Genomic DNA, 16793 nt, shown 5'->3' on the forward strand with positions numbered 1-16793 from the left:
GCCCAACGGGGTTCTTTGAAATTACAGCAGTCACCCCACCCCCCGCCACCGCCGTACCATCGGTGGGATACGTTCCAAGAACGACCGCAGAAGCCCAAAACGGCAGACAAGGGCAAATCCATTCATTCAAATTGGCAAGTTACCTTCCTGGCAGGCCCCTGGTTCCAGAATGTTCCCTGTAGCACGTTGGGGTTACCCCTGTCCTGGCTTTCAGCGTGCTGCACCTTCATCAGGTAACTGCAGAGCAGGTTCATAAGACAGAAAACCCGTAACAAAAGACGATAGTTTCCTGCAACTGAAAAGACAATAGATGCAACAATCACTGACTGCCATCAACACGGCAAACTAGCAAAGGCAAGAGATTCACATTGCATTCACCTGCTTTTGAACTTGGGTAAGCGTTGGGTGCACCATTCCTGGAAACACTGCAATACCAGGCTGATACATGGAGAGGACAGAGCAAGCCCTTAAGCCATCTCCCTGCTCCAAAAATCCATTTAATACAAACACTCCCACCTTCGGGAGATATCAGCGATTAAACTGATAAGAACAGAAACTACACATATTCCAAGCCAAAAGGCCGAGAAGCGATAGCACATTAATACTCCAACGGTGGAGGTCATATTTGCCGACTATCCTTTCCATCAGTTTGATGATATTCAAAGTTCCTTTATTCCCTTACCGTCTACCTTCCTTCCAAGATATCCAACCAGACCGGAAGATCACTCTGCAGCAGTCGCTGTGCTTTCCCCGTGCTTTTCTGTCCATCTGTTACGTAGCCGCGTAGGTCGCGCTGACGACCAATCAGATGGCACGGGCCGGAGCCACCGCACGTCAGGTCGACTGCAGAGAGGTTTCTCCCGGTGATCGGGGACAGCGGCGGCGGCAGGGTCATTCATTCCCCCGGCAGGGTCATTCATTCCCCCGGCATCTACAAGATTCACCAGAATTCCTCAGGCAGCACCTTGCAAACCCATGGCCAACGCAGCCTCGAAGGATGACGGCAGCAGATCCACGGGAACACCACCATTCGCAAGTTCTCCCCCGCGCCGAGGCACTCGCTGTCCTGAATTGCAAATATGTCCTTGTTCCTCCGGTGTTACCGGGTCAAAATCGGGAATCCCCGCCCAAACAGCATCGCGGGGCTACCGACAGCACTTGGACTGCAGCGGTTCGAGAGAGCAGCTCACCACCAGGCTGATCTCGGCATGGGCGAGAAATGTTGGCCTTGACGGAAAGATCCTATTCATTGCCTCCCCTTGTGTTGGTGTAGCTTGCCCATAAATGCCAATCATCGTTTCCCTCACGTACAGGATTCGCTCCTCGGCATTCCGCATCAATCCGAAAAGTTGCGAAAAGCGAATTACGTCCGTGCACCCTTTCTTTATCGTCCACTTTCAATATCCTCTCTACTTGTATCCGACTCTCTGTGGAGAATGGGGAGGGAGCTGATCTCCCCGTGTAAACATGTCACGCTGCAAGCGTGCCTCATCACCACCAGCAGCTCGATTCGACATCTCCGTTCACATTGCTGCAGATCGCTGACAACATTATAATCCGACCCAGTTGACAAACTGACAACTGTTTCGCTACTTGCACCGCAAATGATGACAAATCGTTCCAAATCGTACGGGTGGCACAGTGGATCAGTGGTTAGTACGGCTGCCTGGTGGCACCAGGGAGCTGAAGCCAGTTCCAGCCTTGGGCGATCGTCTGCGTGAATAATCTTTACGTGCAGACGTAGCTACTAAAGCAGGTCGCTTCCGTACAGTAGTTTGCGAAGAAACAAACAGAGATGGGGGTTTCACTCTATTCAGGAAACAGACCAAAGACATTTCTTTCTTGTTCAAGAAAATATTAGGATAAATTTGTTGCCTCGGGGTTGGGGGGGGAGGCGGGGGGGTTGGGAAGGGGCTGTGGGGGCTGATCTGATAGCCATTTGACATTGGCTGAGTCATGGGATCCCACAACCTGATTTGACTGTGATAAAAATCCCACAACACCAGGGTTCAGCCCAACGGGGTTCTTTGAAATTACAGCAGTCACCCCACCCCCCGCCACCGCCGTACCATCGGTGGGATACGTTCCAAGAACGACCGCAGAAGCCCAAAACGGCAGACAAGGGCAAATCCATTCATTCAAATTGGCAAGTTACCTTCCTGGCAGGCCCCTGGTTCCAGAATGTTCCCTGTAGCACGTTGGGGTTACCCCTGTCCTGGCTTTCAGCGTGCTGCACCTTCATCAGGTAACTGCAGAGCAGGTTCATAAGACAGAAAACCCGTAACAAAAGACGATAGTTTCCTGCAACTGAAAAGACAATAGATGCAACAATCACTGACTGCCATCAACACGGCAAACTAGCAAAGGCAAGAGATTCACATTGCATTCACCTGCTTTTGAACTTGGGTAAGCGTTGGGTGCACCATTCCTGGAAACACTGCAATACCAGGCTGATACATGGAGAGGACAGAGCAAGCCCTTAAGCCATCTCCCTGCTCCAAAAATCCATTTAATACAAACACTCCCACCTTCGGGAGATATCAGCGATTAAACTGATAAGAACAGAAACTACACATATTCCAAGCCAAAAGGCCGAGAAGCGATAGCACATTAATACTCCAACGGTGGAGGTCATATTTGCCGACTATCCTTTCCATCAGTTTGATGATATTCAAAGTTCCTTTATTCCCTTACCGTCTACCTTCCTTCCAAGATATCCAACCAGACCGGAAGATCACTCTGCAGCAGTCGCTGTGCTTTCCCCGTGCTTTTCTGTCCATCTGTTACGTAGCCGCGTAGGTCGCGCTGACGACCAATCAGATGGCACGGGCCGGAGCCACCGCACGTCAGGTCGACTGCAGAGAGGTTTCTCCCGGTGATCGGGGACAGCGGCGGCGGCAGGGTCATTCATTCCCCCGGCAGGGTCATTCATTCCCCCGGCATCTACAAGATTCACCAGAATTCCTCAGGCAGCACCTTGCAAACCCATGGCCAACGCAGCCTCGAAGGATGACGGCAGCAGATCCACGGGAACACCACCATTCGCAAGTTCTCCCCCGCGCCGAGGCACTCGCTGTCCTGAATTGCAAATATGTCCTTGTTCCTCCGGTGTTACCGGGTCAAAATCGGGAATCCCCGCCCAAACAGCATCGCGGGGCTACCGACAGCACTTGGACTGCAGCGGTTCGAGAGAGCAGCTCACCACCAGGCTGATCTCGGCATGGGCGAGAAATGTTGGCCTTGACGGAAAGATCCTATTCATTGCCTCCCCTTGTGTTGGTGTAGCTTGCCCATAAATGCCAATCATCGTTTCCCTCACGTACAGGATTCGCTCCTCGGCATTCCGCATCAATCCGAAAAGTTGCGAAAAGCGAATTACGTCCGTGCACCCTTTCTTTATCGTCCACTTTCAATATCCTCTCTACTTGTATCCGACTCTCTGTGGAGAATGGGGAGGGAGCTGATCTCCCCGTGTAAACATGTCACGCTGCAAGCGTGCCTCATCACCACCAGCAGCTCGATTCGACATCTCCGTTCACATTGCTGCAGATCGCTGACAACATTATAATCCGACCCAGTTGACAAACTGACAACTGTTTCGCTACTTGCACCGCAAATGATGACAAATCGTTCCAAATCGTACGGGTGGCACAGTGGATCAGTGGTTAGTACGGCTGCCTGGTGGCACCAGGGAGCTGAAGCCAGTTCCAGCCTTGGGCGATCGTCTGCGTGAATAATCTTTACGTGCAGACGTAGCTACTAAAGCAGGTCGCTTCCGTACAGTAGTTTGCGAAGAAACAAACAGAGATGGGGGTTTCACTCTATTCAGGAAACAGACCAAAGACATTTCTTTCTTGTTCAAGAAAATATTAGGATAAATTTGTTGCCTCGGGGTTGGGGGGGGAGGGGGGGGGTTGGGAAGGGGCTGTGGGGGCTGATCTGATAGCCATTTGACATTGGCTGAGTCATGGGATCCCACAACCTGATTTGACTGTGTTAAAAATCCCACAACACCAGGGTTCAGCCCAACGGGGTTCTTTGAAATTACAGCAGTCACCCCACCCCCCGCCACCGCCGTACCATCGGTGGGATACGTTCCAAGAACGACCGCAGAAGCCCAAAACGGCAGACAAGGGCAAATCCATTCATTCAAATTGGCAAGTTACCTTCCTGGCAGGCCCCTGGTTCCAGAATGTTCCCTGTAGCACGTTGGGGTTACCCCTGTCCTGGCTTTCAGCGTGCTGCACCTTCATCAGGTAACTGCAGAGCAGGTTCATAAGACAGAAAACCCGTAACAAAAGACGATAGTTTCCTGCAACTGAAAAGACAATAGATGCAACAATCACTGACTGCCATCAACACGGCAAACTAGCAAAGGCAAGAGATTCACATTGCATTCACCTGCTTTTGAACTTGGGTAAGCGTTGGGTGCACCATTCCTGGAAACACTGCAATACCAGGCTGATACATGGAGAGGACAGAGCAAGCCCTTAAGCCATCTCCCTGCTCCAAAAATCCATTTAATACAAACACTCCCACCTTCGGGAGATATCAGCGATTAAACTGATAAGAACAGAAACTACACATATTCCAAGCCAAAAGGCCGAGAAGCGATAGCACATTAATACTCCAACGGTGGAGGTCATATTTGCCGACTATCCTTTCCATCAGTTTGATGATATTCAAAGTTCCTTTATTCCCTTACCGTCTACCTTCCTTCCAAGATATCCAACCAGACCGGAAGATCACTCTGCAGCAGTCGCTGTGCTTTCCCCGTGCTTTTCTGTTACGTAGCCGCGTAGGTCGCGCTGACGACCAATCAGATGGCACGGGCCGGAGCCACTGCACGTCAGGTCGACTGCAGAGAGGTTTCTCCCGGTGATCGGGGACAGCGGCGGCGGCAGGGTCATTCATTTCCCCGGCAGGGTCATTCATTCCCCCGGCATCTACAAGATTCACCAGAATTCCTCAGGCAGCACCTTGTAAACCCATGGCCAACGCAGCCTCGAAGGATGACGGCAGCAGATCCACGGGAACACCACCATTCGCAAGTTCTCCCCCGCGCCGAGGCACTCGCTGTCCTGAATTGCAAATATGTCCTTGTTCCTCCGGTGTTACCGGGTCAAAATCGGGAATCCCCGCCCAAACAGCATCGCGGGGCTACCGACAGCACTTGGACTGCAGCGGTTCGAGAGAGCAGCTCACCACCAGGCTGATCTCGGCATGGGCGAGAAATGTTGGCCTTGACGGAAAGATCCTATTCATTGCCTCCCCTTGTGTTGGTGTAGCTTGCCCATAAATGCCAATCATCGTTTCCCTCACGTACAGGATTCGCTCCTCGGCATTCCGCATCAATCCGAAAAGTTGCGAAAAGCGAATTACGTCCGTGCACCCTTTCTTTATCGTCCACTTTCAATATCCTCTCTACTTGTATCCGACTCTCTGTGGAGAATGGGGAGGGAGCTGATCTCCCCGTGTAAACATGTCACGCTGCAAGCGTGCCTCATCACCACCAGCAGCTCGATTCGACATCTCCGTTCACATTGCTGCAGATCGCTGACAACATTATAATCCGACCCAGTTGACAAACTGACAACTGTTTCGCTACTTGCACCGCAAATGATGACAAATCGTTCCAAATCGTACGGGTGGCACAGTGGATCAGTGGTTAGTACGGCTGCCTGGTGGCACCAGGGAGCTGAAGCCAGTTCCAGCCTTGGGCGATCGTCTGCGTGAATAATCTTTACGTGCAGACGTAGCTACTAAAGCAGGTCGCTTCCGTACAGTAGTTTGCGAAGAAACAAACAGAGATGGGGGTTTCACTCTATTCAGGAAACAGACCAAAGACATTTCTTTCTTGTTCAAGAAAATATTAGGATAAATTTGTTGCCTCGGGGTTGGGGGGGGAGGCGGGGGGGTTGGGAAGGGGCTGTGGGGGCTGATCTGATAGCCATTTGACATTGGCTGAGTCATGGGATCCCACAACCTGATTTGACTGTGTTAAAAATCCCACAACACCAGGGTTCAGCCCAACGGGGTTCTTTGAAATTACAGCAGTCACCCCACCCCCCGCCACCGCCGTACCATCGGTGGGATACGTTCCAAGAACGACCGCAGAAGCCCAAAACGGCAGACAAGGGCAAATCCATTCATTCAAATTGGCAAGTTACCTTCCTGGCAGGCCCCTGGTTCCAGAATGTTCCCTGTAGCACGTTGGGGTTACCCCTGTCCTGGCTTTCAGCGTGCTGCACCTTCATCAGGTAACTGCAGAGCAGGTTCATAAGACAGAAAACCCGTAACAAAAGACGATAGTTTCCTGCAACTGAAAAGACAATAGATGCAACAATCACTGACTGCCATCAACACGGCAAACTAGCAAAGGCAAGAGATTCACATTGCATTCACCTGCTTTTGAACTTGGGTAAGCGTTGGGTGCACCATTCCTGGAAACACTGCAATACCAGGCTGATACATGGAGAGGACAGAGCAAGCCCTTAAGCCATCTCCCTGCTCCAAAAATCCATTTAATACAAACACTCCCACCTTCGGGAGATATCAGCGATTAAACTGATAAGAACAGAAACTACACATATTCCAAGCCAAAAGGCCGAGAAGCGATAGCACATTAATACTCCAACGGTGGAGGTCATATTTGCCGACTATCCTTTCCATCAGTTTGATGATATTCAAAGTTCCTTTATTCCCTTACCGTCTACCTTCCTTCCAAGATATCCAACCAGACCGGAAGATCACTCTGCAGCAGTCGCTGTGCTTTCCCCGTGCTTTTCTGTCCATCTGTTACGTAGCCGCGTAGGTCGCGCTGACGACCAATCAGATGGCACGGGCCGGAGCCACCGCACGTCAGGTCGACTGCAGAGAGGTTTCTCCCGGTGATCGGGGACAGCGGCGGCGGCAGGGTCATTCATTCCCCCGGCATCTACAAGATTCACCAGAATTCCTCAGGCAGCACCTTGCAAACCCATGGCCAACGCAGCCTCGAAGGATGACGGCAGCAGATCCACGGGAACACCACCATTCGCAAGTTCTCCCCCCCGCCGAGGCACTCGCTGTCCTGAATTGCAAATATGTCCTTGTTCCTCCGGTGTTACCGGGTCAAAATCGGGAATCCCCGCCCAAACAGCATCGCGGGGCTACCGACAGCACTTGGACTGCAGCGGTTCGAGAGAGCAGCTCACCACCAGGCTGATCTCGGCATGGGCGAGAAATGTTGGCCTTGACGGAAAGATCCTATTCATTGCCTCCCCTTGTGTTGGTGTAGCTTGCCCATAAATGCCAATCATCGTTTCCCTCACGTACAGGATTCGCTCCTCGGCATTCCGCATCAATCCGAAAAGTTGCGAAAAGCGAATTACGTCCGTGCACCCTTTCTTTATCGTCCACTTTCAATATCCTCTCTACTTGTATCCGACTCTCTGTGGAGAATGGGGAGGGAGCTGATCTCCCCGTGTAAACATGTCACGCTGCAAGCGCGCCTCATCACCACCAGCAGCTCGATTCGACATCTCCGTTCACATTGCTGCAGATCGCTGACAACATTATAATCCGACCCAGTTGACAAACTGACAACTGTTTCGCTACTTGCACCGCAAATGATGACAAATCGTTCCAAATCGTACGGGTGGCACAGTGGATCAGTGGTTAGTACGGCTGCCTGGTGGCACCAGGGAGCTGAAGCCAGTTCCAGCCTTGGGCGATCGTCTGCGTGAATAATCTTTACGTACAGACGTAGCTACTAAAGCAGGTCGCTTCCGTACAGTAGTTTGCGAAGAAACAAAACAGAGATGGGGGTTTCACTCTATTCAGGAAACAGACTAAAGACATTTCTTCCTTGTTCAAGAAAATATTAGGATAAATTTGTTGCCTCGGGGTGGGGGGGGGGGGTTGGGAAGGGGCTGTGGGGGCTGATCTGATAGCCATTTGACATTGGCTGAGTCATGGGATCCCACAACCTGATTTGACTGTGTTAAAAATCCCACAACACCAGGTTTCAGCCCAACGGGGTTCTTTGAAATTACAGCAGTCACCCCACCCCCCCGCCACCGCCGTACCATCGGTGGGATACGTTCCAAGAACGACCGCAGAAGCCCAAAACGGCAGACAAGGTCAAATCCATTCATTCAAATTGGCAAGTTACCTTCCTGGCAGGCCCCTGGTTCCAGAATGTTCCCTGTAGCACGTTGGGGTTACCCCTGTCCTGGCTTTCAGCGTGCTGCACCTTCATCAGGTAACTGCAGAGCAGGTTCATAAGACAGAAAACCCGTAACAAAAGACGATAGTTTCCTGCAACTGAAAAGACAATAGATGCAACAATCACTGACTGCCATCAACACGGCAAACGAGCAAAGGCAAGAGATTCACATTGCATTCACCTGCTTTTGAACTTGGGTAGACGTTGGGTGCACCATTCCTGGAAACACTGCAATACCAGGCTGATACATGGAGAGGACAGAGCAAGCCCTTAAGCCATCTCCCTGCTCCAAAAATCCATTTAATACAAACACTCCCACCTTCGGGAGATATCAGCGATTAAACTGATAAGAACAGAAACTACACATATTCCAAGCCAAAAGGCCGAGAAGCGATAGCACATTAATACTCCAACGGTGGAGGTCATATTTGCCGACTATCCTTTCCATCAGTTTGATGATATTCAAAGTTCCTTTATTCCCTTACCGTCTACCTTCCTTCCAAGATATCCAACCAGACCGGAAGATCACTCTGCAGCAGTCGCTGTGCTTTACCCGTGGTTTTCTGTTACGTAGCCGCGTAGGTCGCGCTGACGACCAATCAGATGGCACGGGCCGGAGCCACTGCACGTCAGGTCGACTGCAGAGAGGTTTCTCCCGGTGATCGGGGACAGCGGCGGCGGCAGGGTCATTCATTTCCCCGGCAGGGTCATTCATTCCCCCGGCATCTACAAGATTCACCAGAATTCCTCAGGCAGCACCTTGTAAACCCATGGCCAACGCAGCCTCGAAGGATGACGGCAGCAGATCCACGGGAACACCACCATTCGCAAGTTCTCCCCCCGCCGAGGCACTCGCTGTCCTGAATTGCAAATATGTCCTTGTTCCTCCGGTGTTACCGGGTCAAAATCGGGAATCCCCGCCCAAACAGCATCGCGGGGCTACCGACAGCACTTGGACTGCAGCGGTTCGAGAGAGCAGCTCACCACCAGGCTGATCTCGGCATGGGCGAGAAATGTTGGCCTTGACGGAAAGATCCTATTCATTGCCTCCCCTTGTGTTGGTGTAGCTTGCCCATAAATGCCAATCATCGTTTCCCTCACGTACAGGATTCGCTCCTCGGCATTCCGCATCAATCCGAAAAGTTGCGAAAAGCGAATTACGTCCGTGCACCCTTTCTTTATCGTCCACTTTCAATATCCTCTCTACTTGTATCCGACTCTCTGTGGAGAATGGGGAGGGAGCTGATCTCCCCGTGTAAACATGTCACGCTGCAAGCGTGCCTCATCACCACCAGCAGCTCGATTCGACATCTCCGTTCACATTGCTGCAGATCGCTGACAACATTATAATCCGACCCAGTTGACAAACTGACAACTGTTTCGCTACTTGCACCGCAAATGATGACAAATCGTTCCAAATCGTACGGGTGGCACAGTGGATCAGTGGTTAGTACGGCTGCCTGGTGGCACCAGGGAGCTGAAGCCAGTTCCAGCCTTGGGCGATCGTCTGCGTGAATAATCTTTACGTGCAGACGTAGCTACTAAAGCAGGTCGCTTCCGTACAGTAGTTTGCGAAGAAACAAACAGAGATGGGGGTTTCACTCTATTCAGGAAACAGACCAAAGACATTTCTTTCTTGTTCAAGAAAATATTAGGATAAATTTGTTGCCTCGGGGTTGGGGGGGGAGGCGGGGGTTGGGAAGGGGCTGTGGGGGCTGATCTGATAGCCATTTGACATTGGCTGAGTCATGGGATCCCACAACCTGATTTGACTGTGTTAAAAATCCCACAACACCAGGGTTCAGCCCAACGGGGTTCTTTGAAATTACAGCAGTCACCCCACCCCCCGCCACCGCCGTACCATCGGTGGGATACGTTCCAAGAACGACCGCAGAAGCCCAAAACGGCAGACAAGGGCAAATCCATTCATTCAAATTGGCAAGTTACCTTCCTGGCAGGCCCCTGGTTCCAGAATGTTCCCTGTAGCACGTTGGGGTTACCCCTGTCCTGGCTTTCAGCGTGCTGCACCTTCATCAGGTAACTGCAGAGCAGGTTCATAAGACAGAAAACCCGTAACAAAAGACGATAGTTTCCTGCAACTGAAAAGACAATAGATGCAACAATCACTGACTGCCATCAACACGGCAAACTAGCAAAGGCAAGAGATTCACATTGCATTCACCTGCTTTTGAACTTGGGTAAGCGTTGGGTGCACCATTCCTGGAAACACTGCAATACCAGGCTGATACATGGAGAGGACAGAGCAAGCCCTTAAGCCATCTCCCTGCTCCAAAAATCCATTTAATACAAACACTCCCACCCTCGGGAGATATCAGCGATTAAACTGATAAGAACAGAAACTACACATATTCCAAGCCAAAAGGCCGAGAAGCGATAGCACATTAATACTCCAACGGTGGAGGTCATATTTGCCGACTATCCTTTCCATCAGTTTGATGATATTCAAAGTTCCTTTATTCCCTTACCGTCTACCTTCCTTCCAAGATATCCAACCAGACCGGAAGATCACTCTGCAGCAGTCGCTGTGCTTTCCCCGTGCTTTTCTGTTACGTAGCCGCGTAGGTCGCGCTGACGACCAATCAGATGGCACGGGCCGGAGCCACCGCACGTCAGGTCGACTGCAGAGAGGTTTCTCCCGGTGATCGGGGACAGCGGCGGCGGCAGGGTCATTCATTCCCCCGGCATCTACAAGATTCACCAGAATTCCTCAGGCAGCACCTTGCAAACCCATGGCCAACGCAGCCTCGAAGGATGACGGCAGCAGATCCACGGGAACACCACCATTCGCAAGTTCTCCCCCCGCCGAGGCACTCGCTGTCCTGAATTGCAAATATGTCCTTGTTCCTCCGGTGTTACCGGGTCAAAATCGGGAATCCCCGCCCAAACAGCATCGCGGGGCTACCGACAGCACTTGGACTGCAGCGGTTCGAGAGAGCAGCTCACCACCAGGCTGATCTCGGCATGGGCGAGAAATGTTGGCCTTGACGGAAAGATCCTATTCATTGCCTCCCCTTGTGTTGGTGTAGCTTGCCCATAAATGCCAATCATCGTTTCCCTCACGTACAGGATTCGCTCCTCGGCATTCCGCATCAATCCGAAAAGTTGCGAAAAGCGAATTACGTCCGTGCACCCTTTCTTTATCGTCCACTTTCAATATCCTCTCTACTTGTATCCGACTCTCTGTGGAGAATGGGGAGGGAGCTGATCTCCCCGTGTAAACATGTCACGCTGCAAGCGCGCCTCATCACCACCAGCAGCTCGATTCGACATCTCCGTTCACATTGCTGCAGATCGCTGACAACATTATAATCCGACCCAGTTGACAAACTGACAACTGTTTCGCTACTTGCACCGCAAATGATGACAAATCGTTCCAAATCGTACGGGTGGCACAGTGGATCAGTGGTTAGTACGGCTGCCTGGTGGCACCAGGGAGCTGAAGCCAGTTCCAGCCTTGGGCGATCGTCTGCGTGAATAATCTTTACGTACAGACGTAGCTACTAAAGCAGGTCGCTTCCGTACAGTAGTTTGCGAAGAAACAAAACAGAGATGGGGGTTTCACTCTATTCAGGAAACAGACTAAAGACATTTCTTCCTTGTTCAAGAAAATATTAGGATAAATTTGTTGCCTCGGGGTGGGGGGGGGGGGGTTGGGCACGGGGCTGTGGGGGCTGATCTGATAGCCATTTGACATTGGCTGAGTCATGGGATCCCACAACCTGATTTGACTGTGTTAAAAATCCCACAACACCAGGTTTCAGCCCAACGGGGTTCTTTGAAATTACAGCAGTCACCCCACCCCCCGCCACCGCCGTACCATCGGTGGGATACGTTCCAAGAACGACCGCAGAAGCCCAAAACGGCAGACAAGGTCAAATCCATTCATTCAAATTGGCAAGTTACCTTCCTGGCAGGCCCCTGGTTCCAGAATGTTCCCTGTAGCACGTTGGGGTTACCCCTGTACTGGCTTTCAGCGTGCTGCACCTTCATCAGGTAACTGCAGAGCAGGTTCATAAGACAGAAAACCCGTAACAAAAGACGATAGTTTCCTGCAACTGAAAAGACAATAGATGCAACAATCACTGACTGCCATCAACACGGCAAACGAGCAAAGGCAAGAGATTCACATTGCATTCACCTGCTTTTGAACTTGGGTAGACGTTGGGTGCACCATTCCTGGAAACACTGCAATACCAGGCTGATACATGGAGAGGACAGAGCAAGCCCTTAAGCCATCTCCCTGCTCCAAAAATCCATTTAATACAAACACTCCCACCTTCGGGAGATATCAGCGATTAAACTGATAAGAACAGAAACTACACATATTCCAAGCCAAAAGGCCGAGAAGCGATAGCACATTAATACTCCAACGGTGGAGGTCATATTTGCCGACTATCCTTTCCATCAGTTTGATGATATTCAAAGTTCCTTTATTCCCTTACCGTCTACCTTCCTTCCAAGATATCCAACCAGACCGGAAGATCACTCTGCAGCAGTCGCTGTGCTTTACCCGTGGTTTTCTGTTACGTAGCCGCGTAGGTCGCGCTGACGACCAATCAGATGGCACGGGCCGGAGCCACTGCACGTCAGGTCGACTGCAGAGAGGTTTCTCCCGGTGATCGGGGACAGCGGCGGCGGCAGGGTCATTCATTTCCCCGGCAGGGTCATTCATTCCCCCGGCATCTACAAGATTCACCAGAATTCCTCAGGCAGCACCTTGTAAACCCATGGCCAACGCAGCCTCGAAGGATGACGGCAGCAGATCCACGGGAACACCACCATTCGCAAGTTCTCCCCCGCGCCGAGGCACTCGCTGTCCTGAATTGCAAATATGTCCTTGTTCCTCCGGTGTTACCGGGTCAAAATCGGGAATCCCCGCCCAAACAGCATCGCGGGGCTACCGACAGCACTTGGACTGCAGCGGTTCGAGAGAGCAGCTCACCACCAGGCTGATCTCGGCATGGGCGAGAAATGTTGGCCTTGACGGAAAGATCCTATTCATTGCCTCCCCTTGTGTTGGTGTAGCTTGCCCATAAATGCCAATCATCGTTTCCCTCACGTACAGGATTCGCTCCTCGGCATTCCGCATCAATCCGAAAAGTTGCGAAAAGCGAATTACGTCCGTGCACCCTTTCTTTATCGTCCACTTTCAATATCCTCTCTACTTGTATCCGACTCTCTGTGGAGAATGGGGAGGGAGCTGATCTCCCCGTGTAAACATGTCACGCTGCAAGCGTGCCTCATCACCACCAGCAGCTCGATTCGACATCTCCGTTCACATTGCTGCAGATCGCTGACAACATTATAATCCGACCCAGTTGACAAACTGACAACTGTTTCGCTACTTGCACCGCAAATGATGACAAATCGTTCCAAATCGTACGGGTGGCACAGTGGATCAGTGGTTAGTACGGCTGCCTGGTGGCACCAGGGAGCTGAAGCCAGTTCCAGCCTTGGGCGATCGTCTGCGTGAATAATCTTTACGTGCAGACGTAGCTACTAAAGCAGGTCGCTTCCGTACAGTAGTTTGCGAAGAAACAAACAGAGATGGGGGTTTCACTCTATTCAGGAAACAGACCAAAGACATTTCTTTCTTGTTCAAGAAAATATTAGGATAAATTTGTTGCCTCGGGGTGGGGGGGAGGGCGGGGGGTTGGGAAGGGGCTGTGGGGGCTGATCTGATAGCCATTTGACATTGGCTGAGTCATGGGATCCCACAACCTGATTTGACTGTGTTAAAAATCCCACAACACCAGGTTCAGCCCAACGGGGTTCTTTGAAATTACAGCAGTCACCCCACCCCCCGCCACCGCCGTACCATCGGTGGGATACGTTCCAAGAACGACCGCAGAAGCCCAAAACGGCAGACAAGGGCAAATCCATTCATTCAAATTGGCAAGTTACCTTCCTGGCAGGCCCCTGGTTCCAGAATGTTCCCTGTAGCACGTTGGGGTTACCCCTGTCCTGGCTTTCAGCGTGCTGCACCTTCATCAGGTAACTGCAGAGCAGGTTCATAAGACAGAAAACCCGTAACAAAAGACGATAGTTTCCTGCAACTGAAAAGACAATAGATGCAACAATCACTGACTGCCATCAACACGGCAAACTAGCAAAGGCAAGAGATTCACATTGCATTCACCTGCTTTTGAACTTGGGTAAGCGTTGGGTGCACCATTCCTGGAAACACTGCAATACCAGGCTGATACATGGAGAGGACAGAGCAAGCCCTTAAGCCATCTCCCTGCTCCAAAAATCCATTTAATACAAACACTCCCACCTTCGGGAGATATCAGCGATTAAACTGATAAGAACAGAAACTACACATATTCCAAGCCAAAAGGCCGAGAAGCGATAGCACATTAATACTCCAACGGTGGAGGTCATATTTGCCGACTATCCTTTCCATCAGTTTGATGATATTCAAAGTTCCTTTATTCCCTTACCGTCTACCTTCCTTCCAAGATATCCAACCAGACCGGAAGATCACTCTGCAGCAGTCGCTGTGCTTTCCCCGTGCTTTTCTGTTACGTAGCCGCGTAGGTCGCGCTGACGACCAATCAGATGGCACGGGCCGGAGCCACTGCACGTCAGGTCGACTGCAGAGAGGTTTCTCCCGGTGATCGGGGACAGCGGCGGCGGCAGGGTCATTCATTCCCCGGCAGGGTCATTCATTCCCCCGGCATCTACAAGATTCACCAGAATTCCTCAGGCAGCACCTTGTAAACCCATGGCCAACGCAGCCTCGAAGGATGACGGCAGCAGATCCACGGGAACACCACCATTCGCAAGTTCTCCCCCCGCCGAGGCACTCGCTGTCCTGAATTGCAAATATGTCCTTGTTCCTCCGGTGTTACCGGGTCAAAATCGGGAATCCCCGCCCAAACAGCATCGCGGGGCTACCGACAGCACTTGGACTGCAGCGGTTCGAGAGAGCAGCTCACCACCAGGCTGATCTCGGCATGGGCGAGAAATGTTGGCCTTGACGGAAAGATCCTATTCATTGCCTCCCCTTGTGTTGGTGTAGCTTGCCCATAAATGCCAATCATCGTTTCCCTCACGTACAGGATTCGCTCCTCGGCATTCCGCATCAATCCGAAAAGTTGCGAAAAGCGAATTACGTCCGTGCACCCTTTCTTTATCGTCCACTTTCAATATCCTCTCTACTTGTATCCGACTCTCTGTGGAGAATGGGGAGGGAGCTGATCTCCCCGTGTAAACATGTCACGCTGCAAGCGTGCCTCATCACCACCAGCAGCTCGATTCGACATCTCCGTTCACATTGCTGCAGATCGCTGACAACATTATAATCCGACCCAGTTGACAAACTGACAACTGTTTCGCTACTTGCACCGCAAATGATGACAAATCGTTCCAAATCGTACGGGTGGCACAGTGGATCAGTGGTTAGTACGGCTGCCTGGTGGCACCAGGGAGCTGAAGCCAGTTCCAGCCTTGGGCGATCGTCTGCGTGAATAATCTTTACGTGCAGACGTAGCTACTAAAGCAGGTCGCTTCCGTACAGTAGTTTGCGAAGAAACAAACAGAGATGGGGGTTTCACTCTATTCAGGAAACAGACCAAAGACATTTCTTTCTTGTTCAAGAAAATATTAGGATAAATTTGTTGCCTCGGGGTTGGGGGGGGAGGCGGGGGTTGGGAAGGGGCTGTGGGGGCTGATCTGATAGCCATTTGACATTGGCTGAGTCATGGGATCCCACAACCTGATTTGACTGTGTTAAAAATCCCACAACACCAGGGTTCAGCCCAACGGGGTTCTTTGAAATTACAGCAGTCACCCCACCCCCCGCCACCGCCGTACCATCGGTGGGATACGTTCCAAGAACGACCGCAGAAGCCCAAAACGGCAGACAAGGGCAAATCCATTCATTCAAATTGGCAAGTTACCTTCCTGGCAGGCCCCTGGTTCCAGAATGTTCCCTGTAGCACGTTGGGGTTACCCCTGTCCTGGCTTTCAGCGTGCTGCACCTTCATCAGGTAACTGCAGAGCAGGTTCATAAGACAGAAAACCCGTAACAAAAGACGATAGTTTCCTGCAACTGAAAAGACAATAGATGCAACAATCACTGACTGCCATCAACACGGCAAACTAGCAAAGGCAAGAGATTCACATTGCATTCACCTGCTTTTGAACTTGGGTAAGCGTTGGGTGCACCATTCCTGGAAACACTGCAATACCAGGCTGATACATGGAGAGGACAGAGCAAGCCCTTAAGCCATCTCCCTGCTCCAAAAATCCATTTAATACAAACACTCCCACCTTCGGGAGATATCAGCGATTAAACTGATAAGAACAGAAACTACACATATTCCAAGCCAAAAGGCCGAGAAGCGATAGCACATTAATACTCCAACGGTGGAGGTCATATTTGCCGACTATCCTTTCCATCAGTTTGATGATATTCAAAGTTCCTTTATTCCCTTACCGTCTACCTTCCTTCCAAGATATCCAACCAGACCGGAAGATCACTCTGCAGCAGTCGCTGTGCTTTACCCGTGGTTTTCTGTTACGTAGCCGCGTAGGTCGCGCTGACGACCAATCAGAT

The 16793-nt window shown here is 51.2% G+C and overlaps 9 non-coding genes across 9 annotated transcripts; all 9 read right to left on the reverse strand.

Moving 5' to 3' along the window:
• Positions 1-400: 400 nt before the first annotated feature.
• On the reverse strand, positions 401-592 carry LOC132812914 (U2 spliceosomal RNA). The gene has a single exon (XR_009643840.1). It is a non-coding gene; the product is annotated as a U2 spliceosomal RNA (small nuclear RNA).
• A 1820-nt stretch (positions 593-2412) lies between these two features.
• On the reverse strand, positions 2413-2604 carry LOC132812915 (U2 spliceosomal RNA). The gene has a single exon (XR_009643841.1). It is a non-coding gene; the product is annotated as a U2 spliceosomal RNA (small nuclear RNA).
• Positions 2605-4423: 1819 nt separating this feature from the next.
• LOC132812916 (U2 spliceosomal RNA) lies at positions 4424-4615 on the reverse strand. The gene has a single exon (XR_009643842.1). It is a non-coding gene; the product is annotated as a U2 spliceosomal RNA (small nuclear RNA).
• Positions 4616-6427: 1812 nt separating this feature from the next.
• On the reverse strand, positions 6428-6619 carry LOC132812917 (U2 spliceosomal RNA). Its single transcript, XR_009643843.1, has one exon. It is a non-coding gene; the product is annotated as a U2 spliceosomal RNA (small nuclear RNA).
• A 1793-nt stretch (positions 6620-8412) lies between these two features.
• On the reverse strand, positions 8413-8604 carry LOC132812918 (U2 spliceosomal RNA). The gene has a single exon (XR_009643844.1). It is a non-coding gene; the product is annotated as a U2 spliceosomal RNA (small nuclear RNA).
• Positions 8605-10413: 1809 nt separating this feature from the next.
• Positions 10414-10605, reverse strand: LOC132812934 (U2 spliceosomal RNA). Its single transcript, XR_009643859.1, has one exon. It is a non-coding gene; the product is annotated as a U2 spliceosomal RNA (small nuclear RNA).
• Positions 10606-12390: 1785 nt separating this feature from the next.
• On the reverse strand, positions 12391-12582 carry LOC132812919 (U2 spliceosomal RNA). Its single transcript, XR_009643845.1, has one exon. It is a non-coding gene; the product is annotated as a U2 spliceosomal RNA (small nuclear RNA).
• A 1809-nt stretch (positions 12583-14391) lies between these two features.
• Positions 14392-14583, reverse strand: LOC132812920 (U2 spliceosomal RNA). The gene has a single exon (XR_009643846.1). It is a non-coding gene; the product is annotated as a U2 spliceosomal RNA (small nuclear RNA).
• A 1808-nt stretch (positions 14584-16391) lies between these two features.
• Positions 16392-16583, reverse strand: LOC132812921 (U2 spliceosomal RNA). Its single transcript, XR_009643847.1, has one exon. It is a non-coding gene; the product is annotated as a U2 spliceosomal RNA (small nuclear RNA).
• Positions 16584-16793: the final 210 nt, after the last annotated feature.

This window comes from Hemiscyllium ocellatum, unplaced genomic scaffold (assembly GCF_020745735.1).
Source record: "Hemiscyllium ocellatum isolate sHemOce1 unplaced genomic scaffold, sHemOce1.pat.X.cur. scaffold_3133_pat_ctg1, whole genome shotgun sequence".
Taxonomy (NCBI): Eukaryota; Metazoa; Chordata; class Chondrichthyes; order Orectolobiformes; family Hemiscylliidae; genus Hemiscyllium; species Hemiscyllium ocellatum.